Source organism: Erpetoichthys calabaricus, chromosome 2 (genome assembly GCF_900747795.2).
Source record: "Erpetoichthys calabaricus chromosome 2, fErpCal1.3, whole genome shotgun sequence".
NCBI lineage: Eukaryota > Metazoa > Chordata > Cladistia > Polypteriformes > Polypteridae > Erpetoichthys > Erpetoichthys calabaricus.
In genome coordinates, this window is record NC_041395.2 from 336081410 (window position 1) to 336103502 (window position 22093).

Sequence of the window (22093 nt, forward strand, 5' to 3'; positions counted from 1 at the left end):
GGAAAGGAACCCATCCCAGCAACATCTGACACGAGGCAGGAACCATCCTCGAATGAGGAGCCAGGCCATCTCAGAATTTTTCAACTTTTATGTAATCTTATACTCTTCCTGTTTAAATTTTGCTGTCAATATACTGGAACCTACATGGTCCGGTCAATGTCTGTCAAGAGGGGCGTTTAGGGGTGGCAAGTGGGGTGACCGCCCTAGGCCCTGCACCTAAGGGGGCCCAGCTTTTGTAGTCTGCGTGTGCCGTTCGAGTGGATTTGTGAAGTTATATTCTCCAGTTATCTTTATATTTAATATGCTACTGTGGCTGTTCATTTGTTTGTCCAGGATTTCAAATCACCTGTAGCTCGCAAACCGTTTGACCTATTGACCTGAAATTTGGTACACATATTCTACGTGACGTCTACTATCCGCTTTCAGGGTGATGATTGATACCCAAGGTTATTCCTCTTTTTATTTTTATTTTATTTTATTGTAGAATCAACTCTCGTCAGCGGCCAGCAGAGCGGCCGTGTGGCGCATGAGTATGGGCGCCGTTCTCATCCCTACCATCTTCGCCGTTACTTCCCTTACCTCTTCATATCTTAAATCATTCTTGAGGCAGATTGAAGACTTAAGTGCCTGCATAAGTGAAAAATTAAGGAAAACGTACTAAGTAATTGCAAGACAAACACTGACTTAATCAGTTTTAACATGAAAAGATGCCAACGAAAGAAGAGAAGAAGCGGGCCACTAGGGTGGAGAAAAGAAGAGCTGCTCAGGAAACAGCAAGCGCATCAACCTCTGAGCAAATGAATGCAAAACATACAGAGAAAGAGGAGGAAAACAAGTGTATTCACTGCATGTTATCATGCAGTGCGGCGTTACTGGTATTTTGATAAAGTCCGCATGTTATCTTGCAAAGATTTAGCTGAATACAATAATGAGAAAATCCGATGTATGTTAACATTAGGGTGGCACGGTGGCTGAGTGGTAGCACTGCTGCCTCACAGTTAGGAGACCTGGGTTCGCTTCCCGGGTCCTCCCTGCATGGAGTTTGCATGTTCTCCCTGTGTATGCGTGGGTTTCCTCCGGGCACTCCGGTTTCCTCCCACTGTCCAAACACATGCAGGTTAGGTGGATTGGTGATTCTAAATTGGCCCTAGTGTGTGGTTGGTGTGTTTGTGTGTGTCCTGCGGTGGGTTGGCACCCTGCCCGGGATTGGTTCCTGCCCTGTGTTGGCTGGGATTGGCTCCAACAGACCCCCGTGACCCTGTGTTTGGATTCAGTGGGTTTTTAAAATGGATGGATGTTAACATTTTTATTAAATTCGCTCGCAAGTTTATACGGTCCACTCATACTGGTAACAGCGTTTGACGTAACTAGCCCCACATGGGGTTGGTCAGCCCTAGGCCCCGTACACTCTTAAGGCTACCTCTGATGTCTGTGTTGAGTAAAGTTAGCAGATACCTGCTAACCCAAAGGAGGACACCAAAGGTCATAAAGGAGGACAAAGGAAAACGCGTCCCGTTCTATTAACAAAACACAGTGTGAACTGTGTGTTACAATGAAAACTTTAAAAACAAGTAATTTGACAGGTCACAAAACGAGTCATCAAAATTAAAAGTTATAGTATAACTATGCAGTTTTGTATTTTTCTGACGAGGCGAATTTTCGCAGCAGTTTATTGTTCCTGGCAACATAGGTGTGGAATTCCAGACAAGAAATGTTCTTAAAATTGTACTTTGTAAGAAGAATTCCTCTGACAGAGTCAACAGACTGTTTTGTCCACTGTGCACTGATCAAGGAAAATGCTCCTTCAACATTGGCATTGTGTCCAGGAATACAAAAGAAAAATTCACAGATTTTAAGCAGCTCTGAATAACTGGGTTCATTTGCACAACTTTGAAAGTATGCCATGTTTCTGTGTTTTTTGCTGGTAACGTGTTCTACATCAGTGTTACCCTTGTTTGAAATGGACACTTAAGAATCACAAAGGAAACACTTTCCTTCATTTTCGGTGCGTCCTTCACCAATCACTTTGTTTTCATGTGGTTCGAGAATTTGCATTTCCACTTGTTAGTGTTACCACTGGACGACATTTTTAGATAAAAGACTACTGTATATTCGTAAAACAAGTACGGACAACACAAACACAGGTGGCGCAGTGGTAGTGCTGCTGCTTTGCAGTAAGGAGACTGTGGAAGATTGTGGGTTCGCTTCCCGGTTCCTCCCTGTGTGGATAGCGCTTTGAGTACTGAGAAAAGCGCTATATAAATGTAATGAATTATTATTATTAAAATGGCAAAGTGGGCATAGGTGTGTAGCTGTGTTTTGTTTTTCGATAAAACATAGATGATTTATATAAAATATAGAGATGATAGTGTGTGATTTCAGCCAATAACACGGTCAAGTCAATGATTGATGAAAGCTGGACATTTTCACCTTTTTAGGCAATGCCTGCCAGATGCAGGACACGGAAAAGAAGGACATGTCCTCCGGATGTTGCCAGATGTCTGGTAACCCTAGTGTTGAGTTACCTGGTTCTACCATATCTTATATCATACTCCCTCACAGGCACATTAGATAAAATGATGGTTGTGAATTGGCCTAGTACTGTGTTTCCCCAAAAATAGGACCTACTCTGAAAATAAGCCCTAGCATGATTTTCAGGCTGCTCTGTAATATAAGCCCTACCCCAAAAATAAGCCCTTGTCAAGATCGTCAGCTGAAAAGTATGGCGCCTAAGGCCAGATTTATACTTCACGCGACGTGACACGTGTGCCCGAAACATCCATTAAATTCCGAGGACACCTTGCCACAATATCTCTGAAAATGATGTTTAATGATTACATCCATCAATTCAGGGATGCGCCCATTCCAGCAAGCATCGAGCGCGACAAAGAAACAATCCCTGGATGGGGCATCAGCTCAGCTCATCGTAAGGTGAACACAAACACACAAATACACTAACGTCATTGTAGTTTCACCAAATCCCCAAACCTTCATGCCTTTGGATGGAGAACTGAGCACACTGTGGAAACCCACCAGGAAAAACATGTAAACTCCAGGCAGGCATCACAAGGGACAGCAGTGCTACCACTCTGCCACCGTGCCACCCCATATGTGTAACTATTAACAGTATTCATTATTTAAACAAAGTTAATGATTTACCTGTAAATGTAACATACATATTTTAATGCATTTCATCATGAAAGTGATATCAAGTAGAAATCTAAGAATTCTAAATGTGCAGAGAGCAGGAATATCATACTGTAAATATAATGTGTTCTGTGTGGCGATCTATTGCTGCTTGCCGCTGCTGTCAGGTCATGAGGAAACCCCAGAAGCGCGTAGCGATTAACAACTGCGTCAGTTTTAAGATAACGTTTACAACAGTCTGCTTTAATGACAAAGTAAACTATGAGGTTAAAGTGGACATTTCAAGTTTATAGCCGAAATTTCCACTTTAATCACAAAATAGGCATTTTCATTATGTCCTTATATTTTTTGTCTGTGGCTCAAATATGCCACCGTACGTTCTGATGAGATTGTGAAGGTGCAAAAAAAAAAAAAAGACGGCACAGAAGATGGTATGTGAGACTTATAAAATGTATCATGCCATTACTTTGGGGAATATGCGACACTTGAATATAAAGGCAACATGAATAAAAAAATTGTATTTGTATGTCGGTATTTTGCTTCACCACATCGAACTGTTCATCAAACATCGAAGGTAAACACATCGATCCTGGGGGATCCTAAAAGCGTAGCAAGAAATTCAGGCTGGAATTCAGAGTTTGAATGTGGAGAGTTATGACGATATTCCAGAAGTAGATGACATGACTGTATTTGGATAAATGTATATTGTTGTACATGAATAAATATAAGATATCCCCTGAAAATATGCCCTAATGCATCTTTTGGAGCAAAAATCAATATAAGACCCGGTATTAGTTTTGGTGAAATATGGTATAAGAGTACACAGTGCCCTCCATAATGATTGGGACAAAGACACATTTTTCCCCCTCTGCTCCACAGTTTAAAATTACAATCATGATTCAGGTGCACATGGCAGACTTTCATTTAAGGGGATTTGCATACTTTTAGGTTAGGTTAGGTTAGGTAGACTTTATTATGCCAGAAGGAAATTTGTTTGCAGCAGAAAAGTATAAAAACCAAAAGACATTTTGGTCACACAACACCTTTTCTACGTGGTGTCCCCATTTCAGAGCACCATAATACTTGGGAGAATTGGTGTCACAGGCTTTTGTGATTTTAAAGGTGGGTTTCATGGCTTCATAAGATACATCGGCTTGTTTCTACTCTTTGGAGTCTGCAGTTGTCATTGTTCAACATGAGCCAAGCCAATGAAAGTATAAGAAGCCATCATGAGGCTAAGACTTTTAGAGACATCAGTAAAACTTAAGGATGACATAAATCAACTATCTGGGATATCATGAGGAAGAAAGAAAACATTTTTGAGGTCAGTAATAATATAGGGATTGGTAGGCCAAGGAAGACCTCCACTGCTGAGGACAGAAGAATCCTCACTCTGGTAAAGAAAAAGCCCCAAACCAACATTTCAGAGACAGTCTTTAGGAGGCCGAAGTGGATGTGTTAGAGACGACTATCTGCAGAAGACTTCATTAACAGAAACACAGAAGACACACTGCAAGATGCAGAAAACTACTTAGCCACAAAAAACAGGATGGCCCAATTACAATTTTCGAAAAAGGGCTAAAAAAAAGCCTGCAGAATTCTGGAAAAGGTCTTGTGGACTGATGAGACAAAGATGATCAGAGTGATGTCAAAAGCAAAGTGTGGAGATGACAAAGAACTGCCCAAGATCCAAAGCAGATCCACTTCATATGCTAAACATGGCGCTGGGGTGTTATGGCTTGGGCATCTATGGCTGCCACAGGTCCAGGTACATTTCTCTTCATTGATATTGGAACTGCTGACAGCAATACCACAATGAATTCTGAGGTGTAGAGAAACAACTAATCTGCTCAAGTTCCAGTAAATGCATCCAAACTCAGTGGATAGCGCTTCATCCAACAACAAGATAATGATCCAAACACACTCTTGAGGCAACACAGGAGATTTTCAAAGATACAAAGTTAAAAATCTTTGAATGGCCAAGCAATGCCCCTGATTTAAATACAACTGAGCAGGCCTTCTATATGCAAATGGGGACAAGCCCCCTGAAACAAGCAGGAGCTGAAGATGGTTGCATGAGAGGCTTGGTAGAGCATCACCAGAGAAGATCCTCAGCACTTGCTGATGTCTATGAATCGCAGACTTCAAGCAGTCACTGCATGTAAGGGATATGCGACAAAGAACTAAATATGATGGCTTTAATAGACCTACCATTGCTGTGTGCCAAACATTAAGGGGTCCATGTAGAAAAGTGTTGTGTGACCAAAATGTGTGCAAATCCCCTTAAATGAAAGTCTGCAGTGCATACTTTAATTGTGTCTGAATTATTTGATTTGTAGTTTTAAACTGTAGAGCTGGGGGGGATATCAAGGGGAAATGTGTCTTTGTCCTCAACACTGTGGAGGGAACTGTAGTACGGTACTAGCAGTGGATCAAGACCAGACTATGTAGTACGGTACTAAGACGACATTATGGTGCCCTGAAATGGGGAGACCATGTAGAAAACGTGTTGTGTGACCAAAATGTCTTCGGTTTTTATACTTTTCTGCTGCAACAAAAATCCCCCTGGGATTGTAAAGTCTAACTAAGCTAACCAATTTTAATATATTTATTAATGTTCTTCCCTTTCCCCCATCCCTTACCTTAAAGTTAGTGGGGTAAGTCCTTGATGTTAAAAATGGCCTCAGGGCTTTAATTTGGATTGGGCCCGGATGTTAAGATCCCCCTTTGGGCTCCAATTAGTACATATAGATTACCCTATCCCTTTTGATATCCCTTATCTTAAAATCACAGTGTGCCATATCTAATCTTACATAGTAACCCTGGACTTTGATTAAGATTTGCCCACCCCTCTTCATACCCCTAATCTTAAGAATTTTAAAGATGTCCTTTCCCTACCCTATCCCTTACCTTAAAGTCAGTGGGGAAGGTCCCTGATGTTAAAAATTGCTTCAGTGCTCCAATTTGGGCTGGGCCCTGATGTTAAGATCTCTCCTTGGGGGCTAGTTAACATATATAGATCATCCTACCCTTCTTCATACTCCTAATCTTAACGTCACAGGGTACCATGACTAATCTTAAATAGTAACCCTAGGTTTTTAGTAAGACTTTCCTATCCCGTTTTATACCCGTAACCCTAAAAAATTTTTTAGACTTTTTGCCTAAATTTAAATAGTTAACCCTTCCTTTTCCCTGACTTTACTTATTTATTTAATTATTTTTTTTAAACTTTATTTAAATTTATTAGGGGTTGGTTGTGGGTTTTTATCCATTGTTTTACTGTAGAAGTATAGCTCTTTTAACAGTAATAAAAATATTTTAAAGTACATTTTTTGAGCAATTCTTAAAAATTTGTACCCCAAATGTATTTTAAGACCTGGGTTCGATTCCCGGGTTCGCCCTGCGTGGAGTTTGCATGTTCTCCCCGTGTCTGCGTGGGTTTTCTCCGGGTGCTCCGGTTTCCTCCCACAGTCCAAAGACATGCAGGTTAGGTGGATTGGCGATTCTAAATTGGCCCTAGTGTGTGCTTGGTGTGTGGGTGTGTTTGTGTGTGTCCTGCGGTGGGCTGGCACCTTGCCCAGGATTGTTTCCTGCCTTGTGCCCTGTGTTGGCTGGGATTGGCTCCAGCAGACCCCCGTGACCCTGTGTTCGGATTCAGCGGGTTGGAAAATGGATGGATGGATGTATTTTAAGTTATTTATTGCTAAAATTATATATTTTTCAATAAGTTTTTTTAACACGAATTGAATGAGCATGGTTTTAACTGTATAGATGGATTACCTACAATTTTAAATTTTATAATTTTAAGGTGTAAATGAAGATGGATGGGTTTTAGGATAATTTAAAATTAATTTTAATAGTTAAATCAGTGTACCCGTGCTTTCAGAAATCTCCTCTATCCCAGTCTAAACTAACCTAAATGTATGTAAATCCCCTAAAATGAAAGTCAGCAATGTGCACTTTAATCATATCTGAATGGTCAGTCAGTCAGTCAGTCATTATCCAATCTGCTGTATCCTAACACAGGGTCACGGGGGTCCGCTGGAGTCAATCCCATCCAACACAGGACGCAAGGCAGGAAGAAATCCCTGGGCAGGGTGCAAGCCCACCGCAGTGTCTGAATGGTTTGATTTGTAATTTTAAACTGTGGAGCAGAGGGGGAAATCAAAGAAAAATGCGTCATTGTCCCAAACTTTATGGAGGACACTGTAAGTCTGTGTGAATGCATGATATGATCAATAAGAGTCCCAACTATGGTTGTTTCTTGTCCTGCACCCGAGGCTGATTGGGCAGGTCTGTCTGCTTGTGATACTGTAATGGCGTAAGCAGGTGCAGGAAATAAGTGGATGGTTGCATTATGGTTAATGAGAAACGATAAAAAGAAACATACACATTTATACTTATTTGAAAGGCTTTAAATAATATCATTGCTTATTTTTAAGATTACAGTGTGTGTTGTTTTTATCTAGATATAACTGGAAAGTTGTAATAAGCAAACATTTTATCTGTCTTGCTCTCTATGTCTCTTTGAAAGGGACTATACTGTATACAGACATAGACAAAAAGAAGGACCCACAATTGTCTCTGCAATAGCTTGAAACTGACAAACCTAATTGGCACCACTCATTGTTTATTCCATATTTAACAAAAATCAGACCTTGATTTAGTGATTTGATTCAATAGAATATTTTTAAATAATAACACAAATGAAAATAGTATGGACAAAAATGACAGGACCCTTCACGTAATATTTTGTTGTACAACCTTTAGTTTACAATCACTGAACACAAGCGATTTCTGGTACTCTCCATGAGAGTTCTGTCTACTTGTCTACAGGTCATTCGGCCCACTCTTTCTGTGTAAACTGCTCCAGCAGGGTCAGGTTTGAAGGGGGTCTTTTCCAGACTGCATGTTTCAGTTCTTTCCATAGATGTTCAATGAGATTCCAATCAGGGCTTATGGATGGCCACTTCAGAGTAGTCCAATGTTTTGTTCTCAGCCATTCTCAGGTGCTTTTTGCTTTGTATTTTGGCTTATTATCCTATTGTAAGGATCAATGATCTGCACTTGACTCAGAGCTTTCTGACACTGGGCAGTATGTTTCGCTCCAGAATGTCTTGATAGACTAGAGATTTCATTGTTCTCTGCACAGACTCAAGGCACCCCATGGCAGATGCAGCAAAGCAGCCCCAGAGCATAACGGTGCCTCCTCCATGTTGCACAGTAGGTCTGGTTTTCTTTTCTTTGAAAGCTTCATTTTTTGTCTGTGGACATAGAGCTGATGTGACATGCCAAAAAGCTCCAGGTAATCTCATCTGTTCATAGGACATTCTCCTAGCAAATTCCAGTCTGGCTTTTTAATGTCTCTCTTTCAAAAGTGGAGTCCTCCGGGGTCTTCCATTGAGCCCACATTCACTCAAAAGGCTACAATGGGATGATCAGACACTGATGCACCTTGGACTTGGACGAGTTCAGCTTGTATCTCTTTGGTGGTTGTCCTTGGCTTTTTATCTACCATTCTGTCCTTCTACCCATTGTGGCCCACCAGGCTGACACCACCAACTGAATCCGACACAGACATGCATGGGACACAAGTTTTATTTTTCTTCTTCCCTTGTGGGAAACGCCTTCCCCGTTCCCCACAAGTATAACACAGTCCCAGCACAAGTACAGCACAATACTATAAGTCTCTTCTGTTATTTCTTTCCTTGTCCTCCCTCACTCCTCGGGTCAAGCTTCATCGCTCCTCCTCCTGACTCTGGCTCCCCGAGTGGTGGCTGCTGGCTCCTTTTATAACAGACCCGGAAGTGCTCCAAGTTCTTGTTTACTCGTTTCCGGCAGAACTTCTGGGAGTGGTGGAAGAACGCTGCAGCACCCCCTGGCGGTGCCTGAGGATTCCAACAGGGCAGCACCAACTCCCATGAAGCCCTGCGGAAATCTGAGGCACCGCTGCAAGCCAGGTGGGTTGCTATATAGCATCCCAGGGGAGGTAACGCTCTGTCCACGCTTGCTCCCCCGGTCCTCCCAGCGTGGAGGCATCCCAGTCGGGCAAGAGCCCCGGGCCACACGCTACACCATTCTATGGTTGGCCATGTCCAGGGAGGTTGACTACAGTCCCATGAACCAAAAAATTATTCATAATATTTGACACTGTTGTCTTCTTCTTATTTCAGCTTCTCCCGTTAAGGGTTGCCACAGCAGATCATCTTTTTCCATATTACTCTCACTGCACCACTTCTATATTTATTTTTATTTATAGTATTTATATCACTGTATCTGAGTGGGGAATCACAGCAGCAGCTGATTGGAAAGAGAATTATTGGTATACAGCATGAAGCAGATGCTGCCTCAGCCACGGCAAAACGCTTCAGAGACTTTCCTGTACGGACTTCGCGGTTTAGAAAAAGTTTCATCCCAAGAACTATAAACGCACTCAATCAGTCCATCAAGTGCTCCTTGTAGAACTGTTTGTACTTATAAGTACAATTACCTCACTGTAAACTTGCACTGCAGTTATAATATTGCACAACCTGCGCCACTTTATAAAGCACGTATTTACATATGATGACGATATAATTTTTAAGATGAAATGCAGCAAAATATGTTGATTATATTATACTGATAAAACTTTAACTTCATTTAAATAATCTGTATTGTTAATAATTAAACACGTGAGGATACGGTGCTGCAGCACTAGCTAGTTCATGGATTGTTCCTGCATTGCGTTGTATTCTTGCTGGTGCTGACGCGACACTGGAAGGACAGACGGATAGAATAATTAAACATGTACAACGAAGATATTTCAATGTTCCTTAAATGTTTTGAAGAATCGGCGTTCTAAGCTTACAAATGGCTTCACGTCTATTACAGAGCTGATTGTGTGGCGATTGGGTATTTGCAGAAAGAAAAGTAAGGACAGGAACTGGAGGTTAGTACGTTTGAAAGAGACAGTACTTCTGTAATAAATTATTTCATCGAAGGTCATGCATGGCGCAGCAAGCCTCTTGCGTGAGATATGAACAATCACTGCGCCACCGTGTTCCCATGTTTAATAACATGCTTTCATTCCTATCATCATGAAAAGGATATGGGCAGCACGGTGGTGCAGTGGTAGTGCTGTTGCTTCGCAGTTAGGAGACCGGGGTTCGCTTCCCGGGTCCTCCCTGCGTGGAGTTTGCTTGTACTCCCCGTGTCTGCGTGGGTTTCCTCCCACAGTCCAAAGACATGCAGGTTAGGTGGATTGGTGATTCTAAATTGGCCCTAGTGTGTGCTTGGTGTGTGGGTGTGTCCTGTGGTGGGTTGGCACCCTGTCCGGGATTGGTTCCTGTGTTGGCTGGGATTGGCTCCAGCAGACCCCCGTAACCCTGTGTTCGGATTCAGCGGGTTGGACAATGGATGGGCGGATGAAAAAGATATCACGTATACATCTCAGTATTTTAATTATTCAGAGAGCTGTAATATCACGAATGTAATGGATTATGTGTCCTGTCAGAGAAAGAGAAAGCCCGTTTAAGAAGCAGGTAGTGATTCACACACAGAGCACAAAGAAGAATACTGAACAAAGCATTTAACGTGCTACTTTAGTTACAATGGGATTTGAGAAACTAGTAATTAAACAATTCTAAGATGAAGTTTATGATGTTCTACTTTAATGGCAAAATAAACTACGTGATTAAAGTGGAAACTTCGAGATTAAAGTTGACATTTTGTGCTTTTTTCCCCACTGTGTGCCTATTTTTTTTGTCTGTACCCTAATAAGCTTTCATATGACACTCATTCGGTGGGCTACCACTCGCCTTTTCACGGCGACTTTGATATGTGACTTCTTTTTTATTTCGGGCACTGTGTGACGTTGCGAACTGGAGCTTTCGAGTTTCTCTGACACTCTGTCACTCGATCAACTTCCTTTTGTTGATTATACCACTGTTTAAACCAACAAGTAGTAAGTTTTTCCTTTGCCTCCACTTGGTATTCGCTGAAATTCTTATATTTTCCCCCGTGCTTTTCCCATTGTCTTTTCACTGAAGGCTATTGATTTGCATATTCAAAGAGGCGTAATTCTGGGAGGAGTTGGGGTGGGACAAAAGGTGCGTGCACGTGCATTACTTTTCACGCTGTTTGGGATTTATGTAGCGGAAGAACGTGGAAGTTTGCGTACGTGCAGATTCCTGCATCTGGATTTTTCTGTGTGTACGCACATTACTGCTTTTGTGCTTACACCATGTTATAGTGTGAGTTCTACACACGGCGTTATACATGAGGTCCCAGGTGTTTTTCTTGGAATGCGGTGTTCTTCTTCCGCCATGCAAAGCGCTTTTGTTATGACCAAATAATGCGCATATGCCGCTCCTGTATTTGTCTTGGCCTGCCAGAACTGCTGGGTTTAACAGCAACTGTGCCTGTGGCCTTCCATTTCCTGATGCCATTCCTTACAGTTAAAACTGACAGTTTAAACCTCCTGAGATAGCTTTTTGTAGCCTTCCTCTAAACCATGAGACTGAACAATCTTTGTTTTCAGATCTTTGGAGAGTTGCTTTGAGGATCCCATGCTGTCACTCTTCAGAGGAGAGTCAAAGGGAAGGAAGCACAACTTGTAATTGACCACCTTAAATCCCTTTATATCTCATGACTGGACACACCTGTCTATGAAGTTCAAGGCTTAACGAGCTCATCCAACCAATTTGGTGTTACAAGTAATCAGCATTGAGCAGTGACAGGCATTCAAATCAGCAAAATTACAAGGGGACCAACATTTTTGCACAGCCAGTTTTTCACATTTGATTTAATTTCATATAACTAAATACTGCTTCACTAAAAATCTTTGTTCGGAAAACACTGCAGTACTCAGATGTTCCTAGGAAATGGAAGACATACCACTGTTATCTTTTTTGTTGAAAGGAGAGTCAATTATTATGCAGGCTGAGAGGGGTTCCCAAACTTTTTCATGACTGTAAATGCTTATTCTAAAATGTTACTGATTATGCCCTGCCAGGTTTTAAAAAGGTTTTGAACAGATCCTCCAAATGAGAATTTGATTTTTTCCAATTTCAAATAGTACATAACATTGATTACCCACTGACTTAAAAGAGGTGGGTTACGATTCTTCCAATTGAGTAGGATAAGTCTACGTGCTAGTAGTGAAGTAAAGGCCGTTACAGTTTGTTTGTCCTTCTGCACTTTAAGCCCACCTGGGAGTCCACCAAACACAGCTCTTAATGGATTGGGAGTGATTATGACACCAAGGCTTGCCTTTAACATGCTTGCCTATCATTTTCTTTCTGATCTCATCAAACAGCTCTCTCCTTTGCTTTCTGTGGTCCATTTCCAGTGTGGAACACATGATGATAACAAAAACAGTAGAGTGACAGTTTTCTCGATTTTAACCGGTTGAATGACTGATTTCTTGGTTGGAGAAATGCGTGATACAAATTCAACAAAACACCTAGCTTGAAAAATTACTGGAATCCTGTGATTTAGGATCCTTTCTATGGGTTTTAACAAATGTGTCCAGGCTATTTTAGAAAAGCTTTGTGCAATACATAATACTTCATCTCTTGTCACACTTGTTTTCCTTTACTTGATGACATATCAAAGGCATGAAGGTCTACAGGGGACAACTGCTTTTTATTTTTTCACTTTTCAGGAGGCAAATGGCACTTTTCCAGTGATCTGAAAGGGGACCAACAAGTTAGTCTACGTCTTGTGACAAAAGCCGCTATACCAGCGCTCAACCCGACACAGACAGATGCTGGAGGCACACTGATAAAACAAATAAATGTTTTATTTTTCATTCCCACAGGTACAACACAGGCACAACACAGACCCAATAAGCAGAAGCCCAATCACAATACTTCTCTTTTAATACTTTCTCCTCCACTCCTCTCCAGCAAGCTTTGTCTCCTTTCTCCTGACTCTGGATCCGGGAGTGGTGGCTGCTGGCTTCTTTTATAGCCCATCCGGAAGTGCTCCAGGTGTTTGACAACCTATTTCCAGTTGAACTTCCGAGTGTGACGGAAGAGCCACCCACACGGGTTCAGGAACCATTGCGGCGCCCACTGGCGGCACCCCCAGATCCCAACAGGGTTGTAGAGAACTCCACCACCCATGGAGCTCTGCGGGAATCCGAGGCACCACTGCCACCCAGGGGGGCTGCCATCTAGCATCCTGGGGTGGAACTGTTCACTCCTTGCTTGTTCCCCCAGACCATATAAAGAAGAGGCGTCCCATCCACCACAATCTTTACGGTCATATTTCAGCCAGCATTTCTCCTCTGGCTGGGATTCAAAGTCAGGTTTCTTGTGTGTTTTGTCCATTTTTGTGCCATTTATTTATTTTAAAGTTTCTTTTGATTGTTATGTGCATATATTAAATAATGCTTTGGTTATGTCTTATGTGTTTTGTGGATGGTACTCCAAGAGGTGGGGCCATCAGGAACTGCCCTCCACCTTCTAAATCCAGAGGGTCTCCCATAGTTCCTGGTGGTTTATTTCGAATGTGCTGGGAGTGGAGTGTTCACTTGTGTTTCTATTGTGCTTATTTTGTGCTTATTATAATTACTTGGATTTTTGGATTTTGGATTGCCTTGCCTTTAGGCAGTACCTTTTTTGTGCTTCACAGAGCTTTTTGGGCTACTGAGCATTTTTGGTTACAATAAATCTTTTATTTTACTAAGATTCTGTAAGGCCTCTTTTTTTCTAGACGTGGTTTTGATGGTAATTCCCCTTAGTGGGCAATTTTGAAAGTCTTTCTGAGACCTACGTACATACTTTTGGGACTTCCAGTTGGAAGTGGTGATAAATGGGGGGGTGGGTTTGTATTTTTTACATGTGAGAAATCTTTCTGTTCATTTAGATCATTGACATCATGTCAGTTTGGCGTGTCATTTGTTCAGGTATTTCGCTTTTATCTGTTGGCACAGTTTGCATGAAGATCTACCATTTGCCTGTTCAAATATGTTGAAAAAGTTAACATCGTCCATTGGGTATACTTACTTTTTAACATGATTGTGCATACATTATATATTGCAATGGACCAAAGATTTAGAGGAGTCCACAAAAAATAGATGCGATGACAACTGCGTGACCCAGATTTATTATAACTCAAACTTAAACAAAAACACTTACACGAGGGCAGAACTGAAATTCCAGCAACAATCATTGCAAATTAGACAAAGTGTGGACTTCTTTCTCTTTCTGTTTAGGTCAGCTAGGATCTCTGTCCTGAACCAGGTTCAGGTCTGAAATGTGACGTCTCCTTCCAGGGATGTCCCTTTTTGTAGGTCCCTGATTGGAAGGGCTGGGGTCAGATGCCCTCAGTGGGAGTCTTCTTGGAGCTGCGGGTGGAAGTGAAGAAACAGTCAGCGACAGCATCTCCTTTAATTCTTGAGTGGTATTGCTTACCTCGATTGAGCCAGGATGATGATCCCGAGGCACACATGTGTGACTTTCTGCTATATAATTAAACACTAAGGTCTGTGTGTCCAGTCCCTCAGAGCAATCTGATTGGTCAGTTTGACTTTGGTGTGATTGGTCAGTTTGGCTTTGGTGATGCGACATAAGAGGAAGTGTGAATATTAGAGACACACGAGGAGGACTAAAGGCAGACGCTGAGAACATTAGAACTTTAGAACACTCTAGACACTCAGAGGGGGCTGGGTGGTCTCATGGTCTGGAACCCCTACAGATTTTAGTTTTTCTCTCCAGCCATCTGGAGTTGTTTTTTGTTTTTTCTGTCCCCCCTGGCCATCAGACCTTACTCTTACTCTATGTTAGTTAGTGTTGTCTTATTTTAATTCTTACTTTGTCTTTTATTTTTCTTTTCTTCATCACGTAAAGCACTTTGAGCTACATTATTTGTATGAAAATGTGCTATATAAATAAATGTTGTTGTTGTAGACCATTCAGCCCAACAAAGCTCGCCAGTCCTATCGACTTATTTCTCTCTATTATAAAAAAAATCTTGGCAGGGAGACGAGACGTGATCTTCTCGGAAGACAATCTGACGTCACGCGAGACACGACAGTGAGACATTTAAAACAAGTTCACGGACATCTAACCTAGCAGTTGTTGGAATGCCTTTGGCAGACACACTTCATGTGCTCCCAGCTCTTAAAAAAAATGACAAGCAGAACACGCAGCTCACCAGCAGCAGCAGCAAGCCAGCAGGTGATCTGACCTCTTCTCCTTAGCGTGCGTTAAGCCCCCCACCCCCATCCACAACACGAGCGGCAGAGACACAGAGTGGCAAAAGTACAGTTGCTGTACAGGCTTTTAAATGATTGGCACGCATCGCGACAAGCAGAACACGCAGCTCACCAGCAGCAGCAACAAGCCAGAAGATGATCCGACCGCTTCTCCTTAGCGTGCATTCAGCCAAACCATCACAACGCGAGCTGCTTTATACATCCTGCGAGAAAGACATTTACCCACGCCCGGGGCCACAAATAAAGGAGAACTATTGTTTTTACAAAAGTTTTAAAGTAAAATTGAAAATAATGCATATGTAACAATTCCCATGAAAATAACAATCTCTTTAAATTGTATATCTGGTATAGCGAGCAGAGGGTGGAGCCCTCTAGTCTTCCAAAAAAACATCAAGTCGAGTTTTGAAGGTCCCTAATGTCTCACTGTTTACCACACTACTTGGTCGTTTATTCCAAGTGTCTATCGTTGTTTGTGTAAAGAAAAACTTCCTAATGTTTGTACGAAATTTACCCTTAACAAGTTTCCAACTGTGTCCCCGTGTTCTTGATGAACTCATTTTAAAATAACAGTCTTGATCCACTGCACTAATTCTCTTCATAATTTTAAACACTTCAGTCAGGTCTCCTCTTAATCTTCTTTTGCTTAAACTGTAAAGGCTCAGCTCTTCTAATCTTTCCTCATAATTCATCCCCTGTATCCCTGGACTCAGCCTAGTCGCTCTTCTCTGGACCTTTTCTTGTGCTGCTATGTCCTTTTTGTAGCCTGGAGACCAAAACTGCACCCAGTACTCCAGATGAGGCCTCACCAGTGTGTTATAAAGCTTGAACAGAACCTCCTGTGACTTGTACTTCACACATCAGGGCGCTATATAACCTGACATTCTGTTAGCCTTCTTAATGGCTTCTGAACATGGAAGTCGATATCTTAGAGGCCACTATGACTCCTAAATCCTTCTCATAAGGTGTACTCTCGATTTTCCAACCGCCCATTGTGTATTCAAACCTAACATTTTTACTTCCTATGTGTAATTCTTTACATTTACTGACATTAAATTTCATCTGCCACCAATCTTCCCAAGCCTGTATGCTATCCAAGTCCTTCTGTGATGATATAACTGATTCCAGATTATCTGATAATCCACCTATCTTGGTATCATCTGCAAACTTAACCAGCTTGCTACTTATCCATCCATCCATCCATTTTCCAACCCGCTGAATCCGAACACAGGGTCACGGGGGTCTGCTGGAGCCAATCCCAGCCAACACAGGGCACAAGGCAGGAACCAATCCCGGGCAGGGTCCCAACCCACCGCAGGACACACACAAACACACCCACACACCAAGCACACACTGGGGCCAATTTAGAATTGCCAATCCACCTAACCTGCATGTCTTTGGACTGTGGGAGGAAACCGGAGCGCCCGGAGGAAACCCACGCAGACACGGGGAGAACATGCAAACTCCACGCAGGGAGGACCCGGGAAGTGAACCCAGGTCCCCAGGTGTCCCAACTGCGAGACAGCAGCACTACCCACTGCGCTCGCTTGCTACTTACTGTATATTCCTATCTAAATCATTTATACGTATTAAAAATAGCAGCGGCCCTAGCACTGCCCCCTGCTGGTCACCACTCTTAACATCAGCCAGTTCTGATGAGGTTTCTCGCACCATCACCCTCTGCTTCCTGTGTCTGAGCCAACTTTGCACCCATCTAAAAACATCACTCTGAACTCCCACTTCTTTTAATTTGATGCCAAACCTCTCATGTGGCACCTTATCAAACGCTTTCTCAAAGTCCAGATAAATAATATCACATGCTCCACTTTGATCGTTGAGACTCGACTTCAAAGATGGAAAGTGTAAAACCGGACAGGGGGCAAGAAAGGGGTCTGAGAAGCAGGCTTTAAGAAAAAGCACTTGTGAAAGGGAACGCCAGTGAAGAGACGTACAGACACACATAAAAATCGAGGAAAGGCACTGAAGGTACGTGCAGAGCAACAGATGGCAAATATTTTTGAAATATTCTGTTAGATGTCTTTGACCTGTAACATGGCTATATAAATATAGCTTTGCTTGCCAACCCCACAACCCTCACCACCGGGGCCACGCTTCACGCTAGCCACTTTGCGTCTCTGCCGCTAAAGACGGATCAGCTGCTGGCTTGTTGCTAGCTGCTACCGAGAGCTGCGTGATCTGCATGTCGCGCTGTGCGTTGAACATTTAAAAGCCTGTACTGCAGCTGTTCTTTTGTCTCACTTCCTTGTCTTGTGGGACGTTAAAGTGTCTCTGAGAAATTGTTTGTAAGTAGCGCGTGACGTGCAAGTAGTCTCGCGGGACTTCAAAATGTCTCTCCAAGATGATCACGTCTCGACCCAAAATTTTTTTATATAATAGATAGATAGACAGATAGATATAAGGATAAAAGGTTAAAGGTTATTTCCATGCTGAAAAGGAAAGAAGGTTAAAGACACAATGTGCCAGCTGTGTAGTCTCCAACAGGTGTGCAACTGAAAAGGATAAAGCAGGTAACAAATATAGGAGGGGAAGGATGGGACAAACCAGTGGCAGATGAAAGGAGAATAGGAGAGAGTAGGTGAGAAAAAGCTGTGTAAATGCTTGAACAGATGGATTGGCATTCCGACTGGGACAGAGAGAGAAAATATTACCTGACTGGTGGGCTATAGTGGATGGACTACATAACTGGAGATGTAACCTGGCAGGGATAACTGTAGGTTCCTATACCAGTTGGGGCAATCAAATAATGGACAGAGAGGAGAACACCGTTTATCAGGGACCATTTATCCCCCATCAGGGACAGATTATCCCTGTTTGGTCTCCTGTAGGGTAAGTAAACTCATCATTAGATTCGGGGGTCTTCCCAGACTGTCTTACGACTGCTGTAGTTAAAGCCCTGCTCAAGAAAAATAATTTTGACTCCTCTGCTTTTGAAAACTTTAGACCTATTTCTAACCTGCCTTTCTTAAGTAAAATTCTAGAGAAGGCAGTCATTATGCATTTTGGAATAAGACTTTGACATAACAAAATGTGGAACAAGTAATGCGCTGTGAATACTTTCCGGATGCACTGTATGTCTGCTATATCGTAAATAAAAGGAGCCATCTCGCCTCACTTACAGGAATCAGAATTGGGAGGACAGGGGAAGATGCTCGCTGAAGGAGTGAAAGGAGAGGAAGGAAACTTTAATTGACGGTGGCGATTAAATTTTGGTCTGTGATTTGTCTGTTTAGTGAAAGTACTGTATAAAAAAGTAATCTGTATTTGCATCCGCGACTGCATGGGGTTTGGGAGGCAGTGGCACCCCCTTATGGTCGCATCTTCCATTAGAAAAGATTTGCAATAGTGCCTATGAAAGTATGTACAACAGTTATATACAACATATCATTAACTTTGACATTTTTGATACTGAACAAGAGAAAAAGGTCTCTTTAATTTTAAAGTCAAATATATCTCTGCAAAGTGGTCTAAATTAATTTCAAATACAAAACAATAGATGGCATTAGTGTTCACCCCCTTCAAGTCAGTATTTAGTAGACAGCAGTCATGACATGACAAGAGTCTGTGTGCTCCGGTCTCCCTCTGTGAGTGTTGCACAGCTGGACCACAGAGATGTGGTAGAAATGAAACTGGAAATATATTAAAGAAAGAAATCTTGTCCTCAACTAGGACCTCTTTGAGTCAGGAACCAGGCAGGAGGAAACTTGTCCAATGTGTGTAATTTCTCTTTATGAAGAGGGAGCACCCCAACACAACAGTCCACTAAGGGATGGCTCCCCGAGCAGAGGCTGACACAGAATGGTCATAGAACAGAGACATACACATTTAAAGCCAATTGGATTTGCATAGCAAAGCTGAATCAATACTTAGACGACATCTGACATTTACTCTGATCGGTTCATTAACTTAGACACCCAAATATTTCCAATACTTTCCATTCAACTCGTATTCTTTTATGGAATTTTCTGTGTATGTGACACTGTCAAATCTTACTGGGTACATGACAGTCAGTGACCTTTGAAACCATCATCCAGAAATTTCTTGTTCCTTGATGTTCACGTGACCTTTACCTGGTTATCCTGATATTCTTGAAAAAGTTTCTGACATTTATTAACCCTTTATGCTACTTCCAAGATAGATACTACATATTTAATATGAAAAGCATACCTAAACACTTCATACACATAACTATTGACACAGGTGGCTGGGGGGTATGGGTTTGGGCGACCCGGCCGGGATGCCCCGGAGGACCGGAGGAGGGCTTACGCCTCCCCCAGACCATGTGGGGGCGACCGCCCTGGTGGCTATGGGGACCATGGGTGCAGAGCTTTGAAGCTCAACCCTGTAGGGTCCCATGGTCACCACCAGGGGGTGCCCCAATGCCTTGGGAGCCCTGGACCTCAGCACTTCTGCCACACCAGGAAGTCTAGTCTTAGAATTTTTATCATTTACAAAAGAAATTCATAATTCACTATGTCTAAGACTAACAGGGTAATTAATATAAAATATATTTTATCACTTCCCACATAAAATCCCTTAAATTTTTTCAAAGGTCATTTAGATCAGTAAAAATTATCTTGAAATTCAACTATTAACATCTCTGAACATGCTATCTAAAAGCTAAAGCATTTTCTTGATACATATCCCAGTTATGTTTCTTTAAGCCACTTTTATTACTATTAATTAAATCAACACTTGCTGTACCTTTCTACCTTAGGCTTTAAAATCTCAACAAAATGTCCAGAATGTTTCAAGCTATTTAGTCATGCAAACATTAACATTCTATTCTATTTCACATTTAAACATATATAAATTACTTATAACACAAGGAGTGGATGGGAAAAAAAGTCAATATATCACATGCATCAAATGTCTTATAATTTAAAATCTGTTTGTATTTAAAATGCCTTCCTGGTGATTAGTGCAGATTGAGAATAGAGGTTCTGTTTACTTTAAGAAAGTATTCTAATATAGCAAATGTATTTATTCTTAATAACATTGATTTCTTTTACCCCTAAACTCCTGTTAAGGCTAGTTGTGTATGCACTCTCTTTAGTTAATATCTTCCGAGGTTTTCCTTGCATCTTTTCCAGAGTGTTGGTTCTGTAGAAAAAGCTCAGTCCATCTTTTTTATTTTGTTAGTTAACATTTTTCCCCTGCAATATTTATACACCCCATATTGGTAAAGCTTATATCCGTATGGAACACTAACCGGACTGGAAGCCAGTGCTCATCATCAGCTTCCTTGCATGTCTCCTTCTCCTTCGCTCGCTAACCCACGTGCTTGCGCTACACGTTAGCCTCTTTGCGTTTCTGCCGCTTGCGTATGGGGATGCGGATGTATAATTTACTATTTTACATTACAGCGAGTAATTAACCATATTAAAAAATATTAAAATGTAATAATTTGAATGTGAGTTATGTTTCATGCTGCGTTAGAGTTATTTTGTTCCGTTTGGCTTTGAAATGAACACACAAAAACGTTTTGAACTTACACTTTTACAGTAAAACAATTTTTTTAATTAAAATTTTGTCAATATCACATTGAATTGTGATTCTGTGTTTGGACTTTCATCATGACAATGCAATGTATAACTTGCACGTGATTCAATTTTGTTTCTTTCTCTCTATTAAATAAATGACTTTTTCGATTGTTTTGGCTCTGTGATTTGCTAATTGTCATAGCAAAAGCTATTCTAACGGGAAACTGTTAACATTTTAATATGAATGGCATATCAAGATCTCCTTTGGTGTCTAATGTTATCTGCGGAAGATGTACTACATTACCTTTCTTGGATACATCCTTCTTTCTACAGTAATTCGTGCGGTGAAAAAACGGACGGTGTTAACGGTTGTAGATATTCTTCGGGAAATTGTAAGTTGATGTTTTCATCTTCCACACTATCACCACCAACTGCTTCAGCATAGTCTATTGATATACATTTAACCAACTTGCCGTGTAACCGATTGACATTTTTGCTGTTAATTCGTTTGACTTCATCGTTTCTCACTGGTAGGTGTGGACGATCACTTAGACAAGACAGCAGGTGTGGTCATATAGCAGCTTTATTTTAACATCGTCACAGTGAGCAGGTTTCAGAAAAGCAGGCAATCAATATTACATGACAGCGTCAGGGCTCTCTGAACCCTGTTTATTGGGTGGGGCACGTTTTTATACCCCTAGAATGCATGATTTAATATTCATTATGAAAATGCAACAGTCAACACTTTATTATACACAATCCTTGAGCCCCTTCAATGCTCCTTGTGCAACTTGATTCCTTGGCTCCTTGTTATGGCGTTCAGATGTAAACAAAGGGAGAACGTGATAAGGCAGTCTCAGTGTGGAAGCTTAGACCTTGAGTCCTTCTGACAAATATTTTTTCTGTTTGCTCAGCAAAGCATGTTTTTAAAGCTTACTTCTGCTTAACTCCTTAGACAAGGATTAGTACAAGGGAATGAAGAGAACATTCATCTTCCACATAGGATTGCCTGTGCACTCATTCTTACTGTTGATAATCCTTTGGAATGAAATGTCTCGTCTTGTCGGAGCAAGATCTGTCAAAAGCATTCACACGAATGAGAGGTGACAGTACCTTGTGTGGTTTTCTATGGTTGAGAGGAGGGCAGGACTTGAAAACATCTCATGGCCAAAGACTCGACACGCGGAACTTAAAAAAAATCTTCCAAAAAGTCTGGTCTTGTCTCAGGATTTTTTTTTATTATAAT